Source organism: Schistocerca piceifrons, chromosome X (assembly GCF_021461385.2).
Source record: "Schistocerca piceifrons isolate TAMUIC-IGC-003096 chromosome X, iqSchPice1.1, whole genome shotgun sequence".
Taxonomy (NCBI): Eukaryota; Metazoa; Arthropoda; class Insecta; order Orthoptera; family Acrididae; genus Schistocerca; species Schistocerca piceifrons.
In genome coordinates this window covers 36,322,590-36,345,403 of record NC_060149.1, presented here as the reverse complement: position 1 = coordinate 36,345,403, position 22,814 = coordinate 36,322,590, and positions in this window count along the sequence as shown.

Here is a 22,814-nt window from a genome sequence, read left to right as displayed (position 1 = left end):
ATTTAGCAACATAATTATCAATTAATCTAACATTTGTTTTTCCATCATATGCAGAAAAATCAGATCCATCATCATGAATAACTTCAAAATTCATGTACAATTGAGCTTGATTAGGATGTACCCAAACATCACCAACATGAATACTACTTTCAGTAACCTTATCAGGAACACAAAGATTATTTTTTGTTTTTTCATTGACTGGAAATGACTGAAATTGATAGCTTTCAATCTTATCCATTTATTAAGAAGAAAAATGTGTCATTTCATCTCCAATATAACTGTTATTTGTGCCCCACTGAAATCAATTAAATTATCATTGTCATCTGTTATAGTTACTTCTAAATCATATATTTTATCATGAATAGGAACAAATAATGGATGAGATGGTTCATATATTATTGGTGCACCAAATTCAACATTTGGTTTAAAAGAAGCAATAATATTAGATTCTCTATGAAAATGATCATTATGCTTTATATACATACCATCAGCTAAATTAAAATTAACATTAATTAATTCAAATGCTATAATTTTAGGTACATCATTAGCAACAGTTATTTGTTTTGGATTAATTGTTTGATTACTAAAACCTAACAGAGGTGCTACATTATCTTCTTTTTGTATATCCATATATATTTTTTTTATCACTCTCAATAACAACTTTATTTAAAATTTCATCTGCTTTAATATTTATATTAGGGTTTTTTGTATGAATAAATTTTTCTATATTTTTTAAATTATATTGACCAATAGGAAATACAATTGTTTCACCATCACAATATAATTTATTATTTTTAGATGTTATATTAGGTGTTAAAAATTTTGTATAAAATCCAACTAATGCTACACTATTAAAGTTATCTCTAATAGGTACATTTAATCTTTTTTTAAGTACTGATGAATTACCACCCAATTGAAATAATCTACTCATTTATTATTAATTGAATGAACAAAATTGATTGGGAACCAAAAATTAGAATACCAGAGAAAAAGGTAAAAAATAAGCATGGTAAACTGTTACCTAATTCAATTAGATGTGCAATTATAGGACCAAGTGGATGTGGTAAAACAACATTAATGATTGATAATTATTTATTAGCACCAGGCTGGTTAAATTGGGATAAAATAAACCATGTATATATTTATTCTAAAAGCTTAGATCAATCAAAATATCAACAACTAATTAAAAAATGTAATAAAATTGAAGATATAACAGGTGATTCATTAGCATCATTTATTAGTAGCAATGATGACATTGTACCATTAGATGATTGTGATGATAATTCAATTGTAATATTTGATGATTTTATACTAGAAAATCAAGATATAGTAAGAGAATATTTTACTAGTGGTAGACATAAAGGAATTGATTGCTTTTATTTAGCTCAAACTTACTCAAAAATACCTAAACAGTTAGTCAGAGATAATCTGAATTTCTTAAATATATTTAGACAGGATGATACAAATCTACATCATGTTTATAATGAATTTGTTGGTGGTGATTTAAAATTTAATGAATTTAAAGAAATATGTAGTAAATGTTGGAATGATGAATTTGGTTTTATAACAATAGATATAACAAGAAAATGTAATAATGGAAAATATAGAAATAAAATACAACATTTCATAAGAACATAAACGTAAACATAAACATAAACATAAATCTTAACATAAAACATAAATGTTAAACATAAACATAAACGTTGAAATAAATGTTAAACATCAACACAAACATCAACATAAACACATTTTCATTCTAAATAAATGTTTACAAAATATGATCCAGCTATAGTTAAACAAGCTAAACGTAATAGAAAAAAAGTAGAAAAATTAAAAGAACAATTTAAAACATGGAAAAAACAACCAAGAACAGAATATGAAAAATATAAAAAAGAGGATCAACCTGTTATTGATGCTATAGAACAAGTAAAACAAGGGCTTGAAGGAATAGGTGATAATGTTCTGAAAGCTATTGAAGAAAATAGAGGTAGGAAAACAAATGATTCCATATCATATACCTCAAATCACACAATATGATAACTACAGCGATTTAAATGAATCAGAAATTGATGATGTATTGATTAAATATGAAGACGAGAAAAAATTAAAAAAAGTTAATATAAGTGAAAGAATGTTAAAATATATCAATCATAGTGAAGATCCCGTTTTTGGATTAAGACCTGTTGGAATGTTTAAGTACATTGGTAAATTACCTGTAGAATTCAAAGGGGATAAACTAATCATTGGTGGACATGAATATGATGGTACAGATGGATTGATGACACTTTTAACTAAAAAACATGTTGCTATGGATGATTTGAATGATAAATTTTATTCTGTTGATTTATCAAATTATGCAGATATATTATACAATTCTGATGCATTATATTCTGATAAAAATCCAAATAAAATAAAATCAAGTAAAGGTGTTAAATACAATAATTTGATAAAAGAAATTGTTGATGTTTATTTCCCCCAAAAAAGAAAACAAACTATAGATTCATCAGATTATTCAGATGTGTCCCCAACCAAATCAGGTACAGGATTTATTAAAAAATATACTGAAAATCCAGTTGACTATGTTTGGATGAATGATGTACGTGAATTAATTGATAGATTAGTAGTAATTCATGGTGAAGAAAAGGCTGGCAATAATAATTATTACAATGAAAAAGTAGGAATAACTAAAATGTTAACAAATAAATTTAATGACTTTATAATTAATGATCCAAAAGGTATTCCATATTTAATTAGGATCTTGAGTAATATACCACACACATTTTGGAAGAATGAAAAATATGGTAAAGGATTGATAAATACATTAATTAATAAATTACCATTTGAAATGCATCTACCTGGTTATAATTATTGTGGCCCAGGTACAAAATTAGATGAAAGGTTATCTAGAGGTGATAAAGGTATAAATCCATTAGATGAAGCATGTAAACAGCATGATATTGCATATAGGGATAATAAAGATATAGAAAAAAGACATATAGCTGATAAAATATTACAAAATGTAGCAAAAGAGAGAATGTATAGTTCAGATGCATCATTAGGTGAAAAATTAGCTTCTACTGCTGTTAGAGATAGAATGTATACTAAAAGAAAATTAGGAATGGGTATTGAAATAGATGATAATGGATTTAGTTTCTAAAATAAGTGTATTTTTATTCTATATAAATGAATAACTTTACAGTTGATTATAAAACACTACCTAATGGTAAAATTAAAACTAAAGGTATTAAAATTAAACTGAATAATGAACAGTTAAATAGTATTGAACCATTCTTAACTGATGTTCAAAAAAGAAAGAAACAGAAAAAAACTGGTGGAAGTTTACTTATTACACTAGGTATTCCAGTTGTGAAAAAGATTATTGAATATCTAACAAAAAAGAAACATGGTTCTGGTTTAAATCAACATGAAGGTGGATTTTTACCACTATTATTGGCTGCATTGCCATATTTAACTGCTATTGGTACACTAGCTGGTGGAACAGCTACTGTAGCAAATTCAATAATAAATAAAAATAAAGGTGATAAAGAATTAGAAGAACTAAAAAGACATAATTTAGAAATGGAAAAAAAGGTACAGAGTTAAAAAAACGATCCACAAAATAATACAAATGTATCCAAAAGCATTAAGTAATTTTGATTTAGAAAATATAGCTAAAAAACTAAAAATTAAACATTTTAAAGGTGTTTTTATGATAGATGAGTTATCTAATAAAAAACCTAAAAGTAATGAATGTGGAATAGTAAATTTAGACACATCTGATCATGTTGGTACACATTGGATATGTTATTATAAGAATAATGATGGTAAATTTGTGTTTGATTCATTTGGTGGTAATATACCATATCAACTAGTTAAGTATTTAGGTGAAAATGAATTATACTATAATGCAATGAGAATACAAAATTATGATGAAGTAATATGTGGGCATTTATGTATATTTGTGTTAAAGCTATTATCAGATGGTTATAAATTCAGTGATACTTTGAATCTAATAAATGGACATTTTTGGAAACAAACTGTGGCCTAAAAATAAGCAAAATAATGGAAAAATAAAGGTGAATGAAATAGAAGAAAAAATTGAATCAAAAATGACAAATTTCGTTAAGGAACAAATAAATCATTTAGTTAAGGAATTTCAAAATGATCTGATTAAGATTTTTGGTGTTACAAAAACTTACATTACTTTTAAAGGTAGACAACTAGTAAATATAAAAGATCCAGTTAGTGGTTACGATGCAGTTACAAAAGAGTATTTAGAGAAAGAGTATGTTACGAAACCTGAATACATGTCTATTTTAACACAATTTAATAACTATCTTACCAATACAAAATTTAATGAAAAAATTAATCAGATTCATCAAGATAACTACAACACTTTTAAAAATTTCTTCACAAAAAAGGGGATTGAAAAGGCTTTTTCAGATTATATTTCAAAGTCAGATTTATCACCATACATAAATAAAATAAATAATCTTGAAAATAAAATCTGTGATAAACAAACAATTGAATTTACCTTTCTGACTGGAAATGAACTAAAAATACATAACTTTGAATATGATTTCAGACTTAAAAGAATTGTTGTTGTTAGTAAGAATATAAACAAAGAATTGAAATTTGATGACTTTGATATTATGGTAAGTGTAGCTGATAAACTATATGAAGTAAATAATGGTAATCAATCAATAATTGTACACAAATCAAATTTTCTAACTGTTACATTACATGATACAGTTAAAACTGTTCCAGTTGATGTGAAGTTAATTATATTTGGTGAATTAAAAGATGAAGAAGAATTTTAAGCCTTATAGATGAATGATCACATATATTGTTTAAAGTGTAAAACATTTACAGATACACATGATCTACATAGATCAATAACTAAAAATGGAAGACAAAGAATTGAAGGCATATGTTCAGTATGTAAAACAAAAAAGAGTAAGTTTTAAAAAAAAATTTAATTGTAAGTAGAGAAAATATAATAAATGAACTACATAAACCAATGAGGAAAAATTATAATAGAAGAAATGTAGAATCATTTGGAATAGATGATTTATGGCAGGCTGATTTAGTTGAAATGGATTCAGGTAATTTAAAAGGTATATCAAAAATAAATAAAGGATATAAATATATGTTAACTGTTATTGATGTATATTCTAAATATGCATGGGCTATTCCAATTAAGGATAAATCAGGTGAAAATGTAGCAAATGCATTTCATAATATATTTAAAATTAGATCACCAAAACATTTACAAACAGATAATGGAAAAGAATTTTATAATAAATATTTTAATAAACTAATGAAAATATATAATGCTAATCACTATTCTACATTTACTGAAATTAAAGCATCAGTTGTAGAACGATTTAATAGAACACTAGAAGAAAAAATGTGGAAACAATTTGATATTCAAGGTAACTATAAATGGGTTGATATATTACAAAAACTAGTAAATGACTATAATAATACTAAACATAGTACAATAAATATGAAACCAATAGATGTTAATGATAAAAATTATAAACCAAATGCTACTGTAATATATCCATATAAAGCCAAATATTCTATTGGTGATCAAGTTAGAATAAGTAAATTAAAAGGAATATTTGAAAAAGGATATACTGCTAATTGGTCAACAGAATTATTTGAAATTGAAGATGTTATATATTCATATCCAATTACATATAAATTAAAAGATATTAAAGGTAATTTTTATGAACATGAGATACAGAAAACAAAATATCCAGATGTATATCTTATTGAAAAGGTGTTAAGAACAAAAGGTGATAAAGTATATGTTAAATGGTTAGGATTTGATAATTCACATAATAGTTGGGTTAGTAAGGACAACATAATTACGTGAATAATTTTTATATGTATAAATGAAGAAGTTTGCACTTCTGTTTTTTCTATCCGTCTGTTATCCTAATGATGATGTATCTATATTCATTAATCAGTTAAATGACGAATCTTTGAATTATGTATATGGTCTGAATGGTGAGGAAATATGTGTTGTTTATGAATATTTTAAGAAACAAACTGTTTATTTTTGAAATTTGTGTGTGGATGTAAGTGTAACTGCTGGTTACACTTTAATAATTTTTTATATAATAAATGAGGCTGATAGAAGTCACATCTAAACTTGAAGAATTAAACATTGATTTTTATTTACATAATAATCTTAGAATTGGTTATACTGAATATGAAAAAATGTTGTATACGACTTATAGAATAATTATTTATAATTATGATGAAAAGGTATTTCTAAATTTTAAAGAATCAATTACATCATCTGATTGGGAATTTTCTTCAACTATAGATAACCATATTATTGATTTATATTTTAGTGACAAGAATGAGAAAATTAAGATTGAATTTTTTAAGTCTATATAAATGAAAACAATAATATTCTTATTGTTGTTTAAAATTATATATGCCAATGATAAGAGTAAAGCAATAAAGTATTTAAGTGATTATTGATATTTAGATATTACAAATGTTAATGATAATACTCATGTTACTGATGATACATTTAGAGAAGCATTAATGTTATTTCAGTTAACATATAATCATGAAATAAGTGGTGAATTAAGTGACGATATTTTAAATTTTATGAACATGCCTAGATGTGGTGTAAAAGATGAATTTGGTAGCTATAGAACTAGTTTGTATAAATGGAATAAGCAACATATCAAATGGCATTATAAAGGTGCTACTAAAAAAGTATTACAATTAACTGATGCAGCATTTAAAATATGGCAAGTTAAAATAGATATTCAGTTTAAACATGATAGCAATAATCCTGATATCTTAATTACAAATAAAAGACGTAAACATAAATTTGAAATTGATAAAAGTATACATTGTTCAAAGGATTTAGATGGCAAAGGTAATGTTTTAGGTCATGCATTTTTTCCAGATATGAATAATAATCCTGTAGAAATACATATGGATGATGATGAAATATGGTATTTAGAGATGAATACTAATACACCAAAAGGACAAACATATCTATTTGAAGTATTAATACATGAGATTGGTCATTCATGAGGTCTACGACATTCAGATGATTATGGTTCAATAATGTATGCATACTATAATGGATCGCATTTAGAATTATCTCAAGATGATATTGATGCTATTCAAAGTTTATATGGTAAACAATCAACACAACCAACACAATTACCAATTAAACCAATTTCACCACCTATACAATCAGAACCTATATCATTATGTCAAACTAAACATATTGATCACATATTATTTATGAATGGGATTTTATATGTTTTTTATCAGAAATGGGTGTGGATAATTCAAAATACAATACTAAAATCACAATTAATAACTGATTGGTTAACATTTTTACCAAATGATGTAAACCATATAGATGGTATATATCAGAGACCTAGTGGTGAACGTGTTATATTTTTCAATAATATGATATATATGATACATTTACATACATTACAATTGATGTCAGGATATCCAAAACCACTATCTAGTACAGGTTTACGCAATAATTTCAAACTAAATGGTATAGTGAACACTTATGGTAGAACATTTATTTTCTTTAATGACTTTTTCTATGCTGAAATAGATGAATGTAATTTTAAATATAAAGTACGTGGTATTATAAGTAGAGAATATTCTGGATTACCAACTGGTATAAATTCAGTATTTAGGTACATTAATGGTATGTTGTACTTTTTTAGAGATGATGCCTTTTTATGAATATAATGAATTCACCAAAAAAGTAGTAAAGTATGGTATATTTGATTTATCACTATTTGGTATAGATTGTATTAAATCATCTTCGTTAATATCAGAACTAATAATTCTACTAAACAATACAATCCAACAATTAAAACATTTTTCTACTATATAAATGGAGCTATTAACTAGACTTAATAGTGTTAATAAAAATACACCATTGGTGAAATTAAGTGACATTGAAGTGGATAAAGTGTATCATATTACAAATGTAGAAATCAAAAATACTAAATTAGGTTTTAAAACATTTATTGAACTTAATAATGAATTTAATATAATATTACCAGCTAGATATGCGAAAATAATTGGTTGGGATGATTGTACAGCTATAATTGGTTGTAATATTGAATATAAAGGAATGATTGACAGATCAGATAAAAAGGTACATGTATTAGAATTTAGACAACAATAGAGTTTTTAAGTGTAATAAATGGATACAACTAAGAAATGTTGTAGATGTAAAGAAGATAAAAATATTAATGAATTTCATTTTGATACATTTGTAAAAGATGGACATCGTAGAGTATGTAACCAGTGTGCATGTTATTATACTAAAAGATATTATGAAGCAAACAAAGATAAATTATTTGAAAAGGTAGCATGTGAATGTGGTAGAATTGTAGCTAGATGTAAACTTAAACAGCATGAAAAATCATTAATTCATTCTGATCTTATAAAAGAAAAAGAATCTATAAATATCTACTAATTCTTATAATATATTTTTTATCGTTTATATAACCATATGTTGTATAGAGTATAATACTCTGAATAATAATTATATAAGTAAATAGATACATCTAACTGTATCTATTTATCAAAATAAGGCTAATAAATATCAGTTATGTAATATAAAAAAACACAAAAGAGACAACACATACAGACAACAATTAGTTTACTTTTTATCCTTAATAATTAGATATATCTGTATCTATTTGTAAAAATACAGTTACCAAATATTCTGAATAATAATTACATAAGTAAATAGACATCAAATACAGACAACAAAAATAATAGTTTTCTTCCTTAATAAATAGAGCTATCATAATGGAGATGAAGATGAATGAACTTAAAGCAATAGCTAAAAGCATAAAGGTTAAAGGTTACTCTACAATGTGTAAAAGTGAATTAACGGATTTATTATTTCCACATACAATTGATATTGCTAAGGAATCTAATAAAAGAAAAAGAACACCTAAAAATGTATCTATTGCTAATATAGAAGATAAAGATCCATCAAAAATGAATGTTAATGAACTTAAAACATTAGCTAAACATTTAAATCTCAGTGGATATTCTAAATTATGTAAAAGTGATTTGTTACAGTTGATTCAAAATACTCAAACACTATTTCCATTTGCTGCAGATATATTTGAACATCCTAATGAACGAAAAATTCATGTTTATCATTCAATTGAAAAAGCATTCCAAAATAGATTACAAACATACAATATTGAAAACAACTTAAAAATTAAAGATCCACAACACATTATGACATCAGCAAAACCTATTGTATGTCAGTTAATAAAAGATAATCTTAAAATATACAATGGATTAAAAGTTAATCTAATATTGTACTGTAAATTCAAATTGAATACTACTAATGAAATAAAAGAATTTAGATTCTCAACATACAACTATACAATAACAAATGAAAAAGATCTAAATAAACTTTATACAAAAGGTAAACAACAAATATTAACACACATAGAAAATTTTCAAGATAGAGGATCAGGCTGGATGTTAAATAGTGTAATTGGTTTACAATTAGGAATTAACAAATATACGCCACTTAATGGTTCATCATATATTGAACTACCAAAAACAATAAAAGATAAAAAAGCATGTATAAATGTTAAGAATAATGATGAAAAATGTTTCTTGTGGTCTATAGCATCAGCATTAAATCCAGTTGGTAAAAATGCAGAAAGAACTAGTAACCATATAGAATGTGTGAAACAATTAGAAACTAAAATTGGTCAAATTGAATATCCAGTTAAAATTGATAATATACCTAAATATGAATGTAAACTTAATATATCGATTAATGTGTATGAAATATATCCATTAAAGATAACTAAAGATGAAAAATCAACACATATTGATTTATTATGCATGAAAAATAATAACAATTCACATTATTGTTGGATTAAATTATCTATCTCGATTAATTAGATCTCAGTGTACAAAACATACTGAAAATATTCATCTATGTAAAATGTGCCTACAACACTTTAATTCAGAAAGTAAACTAAATGTACATAAAGAAGAATGTTCTAAAAATGAATCAGTTAAAATTAGAATACCAAATGAAGGTGAATACATAACATTTAAGAATTATAAACATACAATGCCTGTTCCATTTGTCATATATGCTGATTTTGAAAGCTTATTATTGAAAATGGACACATGTGATCCAAATCCAAATGAATTGTATACAATGAAATATCAAAAACATGAACCATCTGGATTTTGTTACTATGTGAAATACATTCATAATCATTATAAAGATCCTGCTGTTTATAGAGGACCAAATGCTAAAACTAAATTTATTGAGATGATTAAAAATGAAGTTGAAGAAATAGGACATATATATTCACAAATAGAACCAATGAAACAGTTAACACATGATCAAATAAAAATACATAACCTATCTAAAAGATGTACATTATGTGAATCACCATATACACCAAATAATAAAAAAGTATATCATCATGATCATTTAACTGGTAATTATATAGCACCATTATGTAATGAATGTAATCTTAAACTTCAACAACCAACATTTGTGCCTATATTCTTACACAATCTAACTGGTTATGATTCACATTTGTTTATTAAAGAACTTGGTTATGATGAAAAAGAAATTGAATTGATTCCAAATAATGAAGAAAAATATATAAGTTTTGGTAAACAAACAAATAACTTAAAAATGAGGTTTATTGATACATTTAGATTCATGGGATCATCATTAGATAAACTATCATCTAATTTGTCAAAAGATAAAATGAAAAATATTGAATTATTCTTTCAAAAAGATAAAGTAGATCTAGTAATTAGAAAAGGTGTTTACCCATATGATTATATGGATAATTGGGATAGATTCAATGAAACACAATTACCACCTAAAAATGAATTCTATAGTAAGATAAATGAATGTAATATACGTGATGATGATTATGAGCATGCAAAATTAGTATGGAATAAATTTAATATAAAAAATATGGGTGAATATCATGACTTATATTTGAAAACAGATGTGTTATTATTAGCTGATGTATTTGAGAACTTTAGAGAAACATGTATGAAATCATATGATTTAGATCCAGCATGGTATTATACAGCACCTGGTTTATCATGGGATGCAATGTTAAAAATGACTAAACAACCGCTTGAATTATTACATGATTATGATATGATATTAATGGTTGAAAAAGGCATTAGAGGTGGTATAGCACAATGTTGTAAAAGATATGTTAAAGCAAATAATAAATACATGAAAGATTATAATAAAAATAAGGAATCAAACTATTTAATGTATTTAGATGCTAATAATTTATATGGATATGCAATGTCACAATATTTACCATATGGCGGATTTGAATGGGAAAATAATTTAGATATTGATGTAATGAACATCCTAGATAAATCTGAATATGGATATATATTAGAAGTTGATTTAGAATATCCAATTGAATTACATGACAAACATAAAGATTTACCATTAGCACCAGAAAATGGACATAAATTATTAACAACATTAAATAATAAACATAAATATGTTGTACATTACAGAAATTTGAAACAGTATTTAAAATTAGGATTGAAATTAACAAAAATACATTGTGCACTAAAATTCAGACAAAGTGATTGGTTGGAAAAGTACATTGACTTAAATACAGAAATGAGAACAAAAGCTAAAAATGATTTTGAAAAAGATTTCTTTAAACTAATGAATAATAGTGTGTTTGGAAAACAATGGAAAATATAAGAAACAGAGTTAATATAAAATTAGTATCAGATGGTAAAAAATGTGATAAATTAATAGCTAAACCAAATTTCAAACATAGAACAATATTTAATAAAAATCTGGTAGCTATTCATATGAATAAAACTGAAATTAAATTTAATAAACCAATTTATGTTGGAATGAGTATATTAGATTTATCAAAAGAATTAATGTATAGTTTTCATTATGATGTAATGAAACCTAAATATGGTACAAATATTGAGTTATGTTATCAAGATACTGATAGTTATATATACAATATAAAAACAGATGACTTTTATGAAGATATGAAAAATATGATTGAACATTTTGATACAAGTGATTATGCAACAAATAATGTGTACAATATACCACAAATGAACAAAAAGGTATTAGGTAAAATGAAAGATGAATGTAATGGTAAAATAATGACTGAATTTGTTGGTTTGAGAGCTAAAATGTATGCATATTGTGTTGGTGAAAAAGAAAATAAAAAATCTAAAGGTGTTAAGAAATCAGTAGTAATGAATAAAATATCAATGGATGACTATAAAAACTGCTTATTCAATAATAGTGAATTATATATATCAATGAATTTAATTAGAAGCTATAAACATGAAATATATACAGTAAAATTAAATAAAATAGCATTAAGTGCAAATGATGATAAAAGACACATTCTGAATGACGGAATAAATACATTACCACTTGGACATTATAGTTTATTGTAAATATTGTATATATTATGTAAACATAATTATTTGTAATTGTATATATGTATATATTTAGATTTACCAACACCATCTATAATTGTATACATGTATATATTTTTATTATTCAACACCATTATAAATGTTGTATAAATGTATATAGTACTATCTAAAAGAGACACTTTATGCATTTCCCTAATTTTGTGGTTGTATCATAGTAAAAATATGAACAATAGCTGATTTCGATGTAAAATGGTCTAAAAATAGCATAAAAATGGCTTTAAATGACTGATTTTGGCAATTGAGCCAGAACATACATTTCCTATCTACTATCCGATGATGGCAATGTGTGCTAGATTGGAGACTGATATGGTGACCTAACAGGCTAGATGTCGACACCCTGTAGAGCATGTTGGATTATAACATCCTTATATGGGTGTGCGTTATCTTGTTGGAAAACACTCTCAGAATGCTGTTCATGCATGGCACTACAACAGGTCGAATCATCAGACTGACATATAAATTTGGAGTCAGGGTGTGTGGGATAAACACGAGAGCGCTAGTGCTGTCACACGAGATCGCACCCAGACCATAGCTCCACGTGTAGGTTCGGTGTGTTTAGCCCGCAGATAGGTAGGTTTCAGGCGCTCACCTGGTCTCCTTCTGACCAACATACGGCCGTCACTGGCACTGAGCAGAACCGGCTTTCATCAGAAAACGTAACACATCTCCACTACTCCTTCAAATGAGCTCTCGTTAGACACCACTGAAGCTGTAAACGGCGGTGGTCTGGGGTCAGTGGAATGCACGTCACAGAGCGCCTAAGTCGGAGCTGTCTTTGAAGTAAACGATTTGAAGCAATTCGTTGTGTAACTGTGGTGCCAAGCACTACTCAAATTGCTGCTACAGATGGAGTACGATGCGCCACAGCCATACGCTGAACACTGCGCTGCCCCTCCGGCACAAAAAAATGGTTCAAATGGGTTTGAACACTATGGGACTTAACTTCTGAGGTCATCATGTAACAACCAGGACTCTGTACTATTGTACACAGAAGTACTTCCTTTCTTCTGATTTACGATGAACCTGTGTAATTGATGTTCTGATTTAATTTCTTTTTGTTTCATGCCATTATGTTAGGAAAACTGTAAATAAGTTTCAATGAGAATTTCAATGTTCATGTCAAATGTCAAGTAATATTGTAATAGAATTGAAATGCAACAAATGTTGAAACAGTTGTAAGATGTTTAAAATTGTAATTGTGCGTCTGGTCCATACGTAGGCAATGTGTTAGGATATGTAGAATGCAAAACCTTGAGTGAATACCCGGTCTGTCAGAGACCGGTAAAAGGTGGATGGCAGGTGAGCACGGGAAAATGCGCGCGGGCACTGCACAGCACAACGGGCACAGTAGTAGTTGGAGTTTGGCACTGGTTTGAGCAACACCTTCTGGAGCGAGGAGGCTATCCTGGAAGACATAGCTTCACTGAGCCTCGGATATGCCGTTCCAACGCCCACACAGCATGGCAAAATTCCATAGGCACTAAATGGAAAAGTATTGCGACGCTAAGAAGAATTAAAGTGCCGATACGTCAAGAGCCATAGCTGTGGTTGTATGTGTGCTCTGTGCCTCGCCATCTTGCCGCCCACCAACCTCCGCATCGATACCAGCAGGTTGAAACTTTTAGTACTGTATTCGTGTGGATCAGAGAGTGAACTGTGTTTGTTTGGTGCAACATTAACCTAAATTTTACCAGAACTTTTCCATCATTTAATTATCCTCACAACTAACCAAGACAGAGTCCTTTCCAAACGTAGTGCATTCCGAGTGTCTCGAAATGAAAATTAAAAATTGTGTTAATAATAATTATTTGCAGAACTAGCTATATTAGAATGGTGTTTAAAGAAATGTTTTTTTAAGGAACCAGTAAATGAATAGCGAAGGTCTAACGAAGTAGAAAGAGATCTTTAATATTGATATAGTAATGAAGTTTATTATTTCGAGACAGATTTAAAGGCATTTAAATGAGCAGTAAATAAGATGAAAAGAGCAATAACTTATATACTGGAAATCTTGAATGAATAATAAATTCAGTAATCAGTTTTTTTTAAATACAGTGATCATAACAGTTTTAGGGTCCCCCCTTCTTTCATTTGAATTCTGAAGTGTTCTAAATTGGTTTGACCAGCAAAAGTTAAAGTCAATATAAAAGTCAAAATTTATCAGTGTTTTATCTTTATAAAAATTGACATTTTGTGTGTGGCATGAAAGTACAATTTCTAGGGTAACCTATGCCCGATTTTAATCAGATTAATAGACAGTATAAAGTTTTGCACTAAACATTATAGTGTAGTGTTATGTACTCATGATTTTCCATATCAGTACAGAATGTGAAACCATCTGTTCAATAGATTTTCTGGTTCTAAAATTTTACTATATTATGCAGTGTTACAACTTGTTGTTTTGCATGAATATATACCAACTTGTACTTGACGTATCATTGTCATTACAGAGTGGATGTAAGTCTGATTTGCCACCATTCAGGCACACGCGGTCGATATCTATGCGAAAATCCTTTCTCATAAGGTGAATCCCGCCTACTTACCATAGCACAGGCTTGAACGAGTACTGTGTCAGGGATTACAATCAGTCGCCTAGAACTTAGAACTATTTAAACCTAACTAACCTAAGGACATCACATACATCCATGCCCGAGGCAGGATTCTAACCTGCGACCTTAGTAATCGCGCGGTTCCAGACTGTAGCGCCTAGAACCGCTCGGCCACACCCGCCGGCTCCTCCCGCACACTTTATCTTAATATGGATACGTATTCGCCCATAACTGACCATGAGCGGCGATCGGACACGTAAATATTTATGGGCAGACACTAACGTATAGTAAGTAATCAGCATTGGCATTAGTGATCTCTCTCTAGAATGCAGAGCTTGTATTTATGAAACAAATAAAATTTTCATTAAAGGAACCTACAAAGTAACGTTATTAAATACACTGAAGAGGAGGGTACAAATATTAATTGGTATCACTTTGAGATGATGAAGTTTCACTGTCAAGGAATAACGTGGACACCATACACTTAATGAGTTAATTAGCAGGAAAAAGACTACTTTCATCTGCACAAAACACCTCTGTTGTAAACATGATATAAATTAACGTACTGTGACCTAATCAGTGAATATAACCTGCTAAGCATCGAAGATGCTTAGCTACTGTAATGGTGCTTTTATTAGTCGTATACCTAGTAATCATTACTTTCTTATTACTTTACAATATCGGATCATTCTGTACAGACATGTGCTTGTGATTATTATTAAAACACTACACTTTATGTAGAAATAAGACTGTAATGATGTGATTACATTGTCATTGAATAAAAAACACTGTACGCATCACTTTATCAAAGTGGAAGTTACTTTCGCCACAAGTAAATAACTTTATGAAATCGTGTATTCTGAAGTGCCACCACAGTAATTTTCTGTGTAGGTAAGAAAAATTGTACAGTAATTTTTGGTATATTCTGCTGCTACACTGATTCCATTTTGTATTGACATTTATAGTAAAATAGATGGTAAAGATTCTTGGTCAACGCTACGATGTTTTACTCAATTATGCCAGTAATACAAATTTAGAACATGTTATATTTATCACCAGCGCAATTATTTTCACAAAAAAATAAAGAAGATAAGATTTACAACATACTGTCCTCGTATGAAAACTATTATACACCGATACACTGAACTGCACCAATATAAGGATATAGTTCAGTCTTTTCACAGTGGGTGAGCACTGTTTATAGCCACAAACGAGTATTGCTACAGTACGATGAATTTGCAGCTTTTAATTGTTGCTTAGATGCCGCAGTACTTTCTACCGTCTTGCTTCACTAGGGCAATAGAACTCACTGCACCGTAATGCATGCCATAAGCCAGCATACAACAACTTGAAACTAGCCCACAAAATATTTATAATAGCCACCTCTCATTCCTTGGATAAGAACTGCTTAAAGCACTGCAGAATTAATAGTAGCAACTTTATCTTGTCCATACGAGGCTTTTATAATAATTATGCTCGATTTTACCGTCACAACATAATATGCGAGGGTTGCCCAGAAAGTAATGCACCGCATTTTTTTTCCTCAACCGAAAACAATGCGTCAGCCGGAGTGGCCGAGCGGTTCTAGGGGCTACAGTCTGGAACCGCGCGACCGCTACAGTCGCAGGTTCGAATCCTGCCTTGGGCATGGATGTGTGTGATGTCCTTAGGTTAGTTAGGTTTAAGGAGTTCTAAGTTCTAGGGGACTGATGACTTCAGAAGTTAAGTCCCATAGTGCTCAGAGCCATTTTTTTTGAAAACAATGCTACGAATGCGAAACCTGACAAATGTATTATTTGAAATCTTCTGAATGGGCGCGCTAAGTTTTCGTCACTTCCGACAAACCTTGCGGCCTTCTATATATTGCTATCCGTCTATGCATGGCTAATACTCGTAATAACAAATTATGAAAAGAAAATTCACTGTTATTGAAATGAAGCAGTTGATACAAGGTGGTAATGGTACTTGTGTTGTGAGAACAAGACGGTCTTGCCTTTTGGCAGTGCCACGTGGCCGTCCTGAGCCCCTTCTTGTTAGTAGTAGTAGTAGTAGTAGTAGTAGTAGCTTTATTCATCCGTAAATTTCTTTTTACGAGAATGGACTTCTCAAAGTATTTACAAGTTTAGACCAATTATAAGTAAACTAATTCGTATACACATACAATTACAGATTTCTAGTTAGAGACAATCATTAGATTTACTCCTGGTATAGAATACATTTTTTACAAATAACTTATTAAATAATGTAATGCCACACTGTTCACTCATATCTCACTATCAGTCACTGCACACACTATACACACACTGTTTCATAATACCATAATACTTCACTCACTACACACACAAACACACACACACACACACACACACACACACACACACACACACACACACACACACACACACACTGGCGATCGCTGTGCCATTTTCTGTACCACAACTTCCCATTCGCTATCCTGAAAAACTGAGTCATACATCCCTCTATAATGAGTAAGATGTTGAGCTCAGAAAGAGGTGTCAGTATTGTGCAATTCATAGCTTGGGGGTAATTTTTTATAGAAAAGGAAAAAAGAAGGAGAAAAAACATAGCGTGAAGGCGTTATGTGGAATGTTGGATGTTTTATAATCGTTATTATTATTTATTTGTATAACTTTTTTTTACCAAACCCCTACTCTGTTTTATCTAAGTAATCCTTCAAGGTATAAAATGTATCGTACAACAAGTACCTTTCACCTGCCTTTTTAAATAAGTGTATTTTTGCAATTTCTTTTACCTGTTTTGGTAATTTATTGTACAGTTTTATTCCTTGGTAGAAAATACTGTTTGGAGTTTTATGTTTATTTTTTCTTGGCTAATGTAATTTGAGTCTAGCTCTTGTCCCATGGCCATGACTGTGCATTAATTACTAATGTTATTTTTGATGTGTGCAGCTGACTGGTAAATGTATTCACACGCAGTAATCCTTCAAGGTATAAAATGTATTGCATAACAGGTACCTTTTACCTGCATTCTTAAATAAGTGTATTTTTGCAATTTCTTTTACCTGGTTTGGTAACTTATTGTACAGTTTTATTCCTTGGTAGAAAATACTGTTTGGAGTTTTATGTTTATTTTTTCTTGGCTAATGTAAGTTGAGTCTAGCTCTTGTTCCATGGCCATGTTTGTGCAGTAATTACTAATGTTATTTTTGATGTGTACTACTGACTGGTAAATGTATTCACACGCAGTGTTTTGAACACATCTTTACAATTAGCTCGACTATCAGTTTTGGCTATGATTCTAATGGATCTCTTCTGGAGTTTGAAATTGTGTTTACATTCTGTGCATTTGTTCCCCAAAAAAGAATGCCATAGCTAAGAATTGAGTGTACATATGAATAGTATGTAATTAAAGGACACTGCATGTTACATGCTGATGATAGGATTCTTAGGGCATAACATGCTGATGACATTCTGTTTGCAAGTTCCTTTGTGTGTTCGACACCGCTTCAACTGAGAATTAATATTCATTCCTAAAAATTTTGCATTTGATATACAGTCTGTAGACATGCCATCTACAATTAATTTAACATTGCCATTTTCCCTCTTCAAACTGAAATTAATGGCATTAGTTTTGTTTATGTTCAATGTCACTTTATTGCTTATGGACCAGTCGTAAACACTCTTGAGAGCTTCATTTGCTTTCTCTTCAAGGAGTTCTCTTGTTTTCTCAGTGACTATAATATTGCTGTCATCAGCGAAGAGAATTTTTTTACCATGAGTAACACTACTGGAAAAGTCATTGATGTACATCAGGAAGAGTATTGGTCCTAATATGCTACTTTGCGGAACCCCTATATTAATGTATTTTGGTTCTGATAAGTGTTCATATTGTTCAAATTGCTCTGAGCACTATGGGACTTAACCTCTGAGGTCAGAACTGCTCGACCACTCCGGCCGGGTCTGATAAGTGTTTTACTAAATGTTTAGATCTATTTGAAGTATGTGTTTTCTCTACTCTTTGTACCCTATCTGCTATGTATGATCGAAACCAGTCATTAGCTACCCCTCTTGTTCCTAATGTTTCTAATTTATTTAATAGAATCTTGTGGTCAACTGTATCAAAGGCCTTAGAAAGATGCAAAAATATGCCTGTGACTCAGTCATCTTTGTCAAGAGCATCAAGTATAACTTTTGTGAATTCTACTATGGCTGACTCCGTATTTTTGCCACTTCGGAAACAAGACTGTGATTTGCTCAAAAGATTGTATTTATTCAGGTAATTCATTAATCTGTCTCTCATAATTGCTTCTATTATTTTTGAGAATGGTGACAGCAGGGAAATGGGCCGGTAATTTTCTATGTCTTCTACATTACCGTTCTTAAGCAAAAGTACAATTCTTGCCTGTTTTAACTGCTCTGGAAATGTCCCTGATGTGAAGGATTCATTTATTATATTTGTTAAGGGGCCTCGTATAATCCCTATGCATTGTTTCAGTACACGCACTGGTACTTCATCTAAGCCTACTGACTTTTTATTTGTTAGTTTTTGAATTGTTTTACTGACTTCAATCTCTGTGGTTGGAAGTAACATCATTGTATTTAGTGCAACGTTATTTACAGGTGTTATATTTGTTTGGGGGAATTTTTGCTGTTTAACTTCTCTGCAGTACTTGAAAAATGCTCGTTTACACAGTTTGCTAAGTGCTGTGGATCATTTATTACTTTATCCCCTTCCCTTAGCAATACATTATTCTGCGTTTGTTTACCTCTCCACGTTTCCTTTTTTATAAGATCCCAGATTGCTTTGCTTTTATTCTCTGCATTATATATTACTTTGTAATTAAATGACTTTTTTGCAGCAATCAGCACCTTCCTATAGATATTTTTGTATCTATGATAGAAATTTAAGAATTCTGGATCATTGTGAATCTTTTTCATGGAACTGAGGTGTTCATGTGTTTGGGAGGACTTCTTAATACCTGCTGTTATCCATCTGTTTTTATGGGATGTTGATACAGTCATGCATACTTTTGGAAATGCCTTTTCTAAGTTCAATTTAAACAATGTGGAGAATTTAGAGAATTTCATATTCACATTGGTTTCCTTATACACTTCATCCCAGCTTTGTTTTTCTAGTTCCTTTGAAAAATCTTTTATTTTGATTTCTGATAGATGTCGTTTGTAGGCTTGTAGTTTAGGGAATGATTCGATACCTGATTTTACTGTTGTTAGCCGACAGAGATAGACTGATAGTCCGAGATCTTTTAAAGCTACATCACATTCTTTCCTGTCCATATTTGTGGCCACATGGTCAATTACTAATAAGTCATTGTAGTAACCGTTGTTGCACTATTGACCAATGGGGACATACCAAAACTTTGAATGATATTTATGAGGGTGCTGCTGGATTCATTTATGATATTAGTCTTGATGTTAATGTGTCCACACAGAATTATGTTGCCCTTTGTACTTGAGACTTTGTCTAGAACTTCTGTAAATTTATTGTGACTGTACATTGCCGTGACCACCGCTGCCAGCAATCTTGTACAGTGGCTACGCTCCTGCCAACTCCTTCTGTGGTATCGCTAAAGGAACATTAAGTTTCTCGTATCCCTAATACACATTCTCGTTCAACTTATTAACTTGTTGATAATGTCGTCTTCGTCGTCTTAAAAGCATTCTTGACTAGCATCAACTCACTACGTCCAATCTCAATTGTAACTAACGCTCACGACTGTTTAGCGTGTATTTAAAGCAGACCAGGTTAGCATCCTCATAATAGCGCTGCCTTCGCCACAGTTACGCGACTGGCTCGAAATTTTAATAGACGTTATCTTTCATATATAGAAACAATCCTACCAACTTTCGTTATGTTGTACAGGAAAGCTGTATCACGGATGATGCTGCAGTGTTTTTGAAGTCAGTGCACTGTACAGTCTAGTGTTCATTCGTATTCCACATACATTCTGTTTTGATCAGGACAGAGCCATATTGACCACTGAAGCATCGCAACGTAATGTACGTAGCCTAAAACAAAAATCTGTTTCCAACCTCGGCTAATCTACACAACCTGTATAATAGATACGAACTTACTGCTAAGCAATGTGATATCGTTAGGTGCATTTATAGTCTATTATCGACATCCCGTTGGGCGTTTCTATACTCATCCTGTATACCCTATGAGTGACAGCATAGTAATACTACTACTTTTAATACGACTTGGGGTCACCGCAGGGCATTCTAATGGCTGCTCGAAATGTTATACAAGACGACTTGTCTGATCGCTTACATAGTGATCAATCACTGACGATTGCTAGATATTACGAAACTCCTCAGTCTTCTTGATTTTTACTGCGCAGGGGCGACGTACGTGCTAGCCATACGCTAGACCAAGTGAGCCGATGCAATTGTTATGACAATGGACTCACATTCGAGAGGAGCGGTGTTCAAATCCCGATCCCACTACCTAGGTTTCGGTTTCCTTTGTTTTCCCCTTTCCTTTCAAAAAACGATGGCCCATTTGTTTCCCTATCCCTCACTACCGATTCTTCGGGACGTTAAACCTTAATTAGGCCTATAATCCCTTGCACCAATGCTCTTAAGAGTACTGCAATAGGAAAACTCTTTAGGGAAGAAAAAACGGTTGGCCTATGGAGCTATGCATGTGTTAATGAGGAAACATATGGAATATACTACTTTTCTGGTACTATCATTAAATAAGTAAAGTGTCGAATCAAAAAGAAAGACAATAGCCATGTCAGGAGAACAATGGCTCAGATCTCATTCAAGTCATTTATAAACTTATCCGGTTTCTACAGTATTCTACGGCCACATTTATCAGTGTAGAAGTTCACCAACATATTCCCGTTCCTCTGACTCTAACTGCCAGCCATTGTAGCCGAGCGGTTCTAGGCGCTTCAGTCCGGAACCGCGCTGCGGTTGCAGGTTTGAATCCTGCCTCGGGCATGGATGTGTGTGATGGCCTTAGGTTAGTTAGGTTTAAGTAGTTCTATGTCTAGGGGACTGTTGACATCAGATGTTAAGTCCCATAGTGCTTACAGCCATTTGAACCATTTTTGGTCTCTAACTACATCGCCGGGAAGGATGCCGAACTCTCTAATGACGGTGTGAACACTACGGCTGCGCCAGGGAATTTCTAATTTCCGTTCCTAACGAACCAACTGCTTGAGACGCTTGTTTTAATATAGTTACCCACCACCTGTTATTGACTATTTAAAAATTCCTGACGTAACTGTCAGTGTTAATAGTGCCACTCCCCTGAACGTTGCTGATAAAAAAAGTCGTGGTGTATTGTGGCAATTAATGAGTACCTCAGCAGCAGGCTGAGCAGATACTACAAAACACACACTAATGATTAGCAACTTATTAAAGCTTGAGCATGGTAAATACTAAACGTTGTAAACAATTATATTCCACACAGATGACAGGCACTGAATGCTGTCGCAGAGTCTTCTAACATTAGCATTTCGTTCGTTGCAGAATTATAGCACCACATCAGATTACAATAGTCTTTAACTGGATAAAAGTTCTGAATAACTGCTCAACTTGCAAGCAGCCGGATCTGTTCTATGACGATACTGCAATCGTTAGCGACGATTACAAGTGGTCACTGATTACATACAGATCGCGTGATTGTGTAGCATCTGTGCGATTACACGGAGACTGGGCTGAGCGACACAGCGTTCCGACATAAATAGCTTTCGGGCTACGGCGG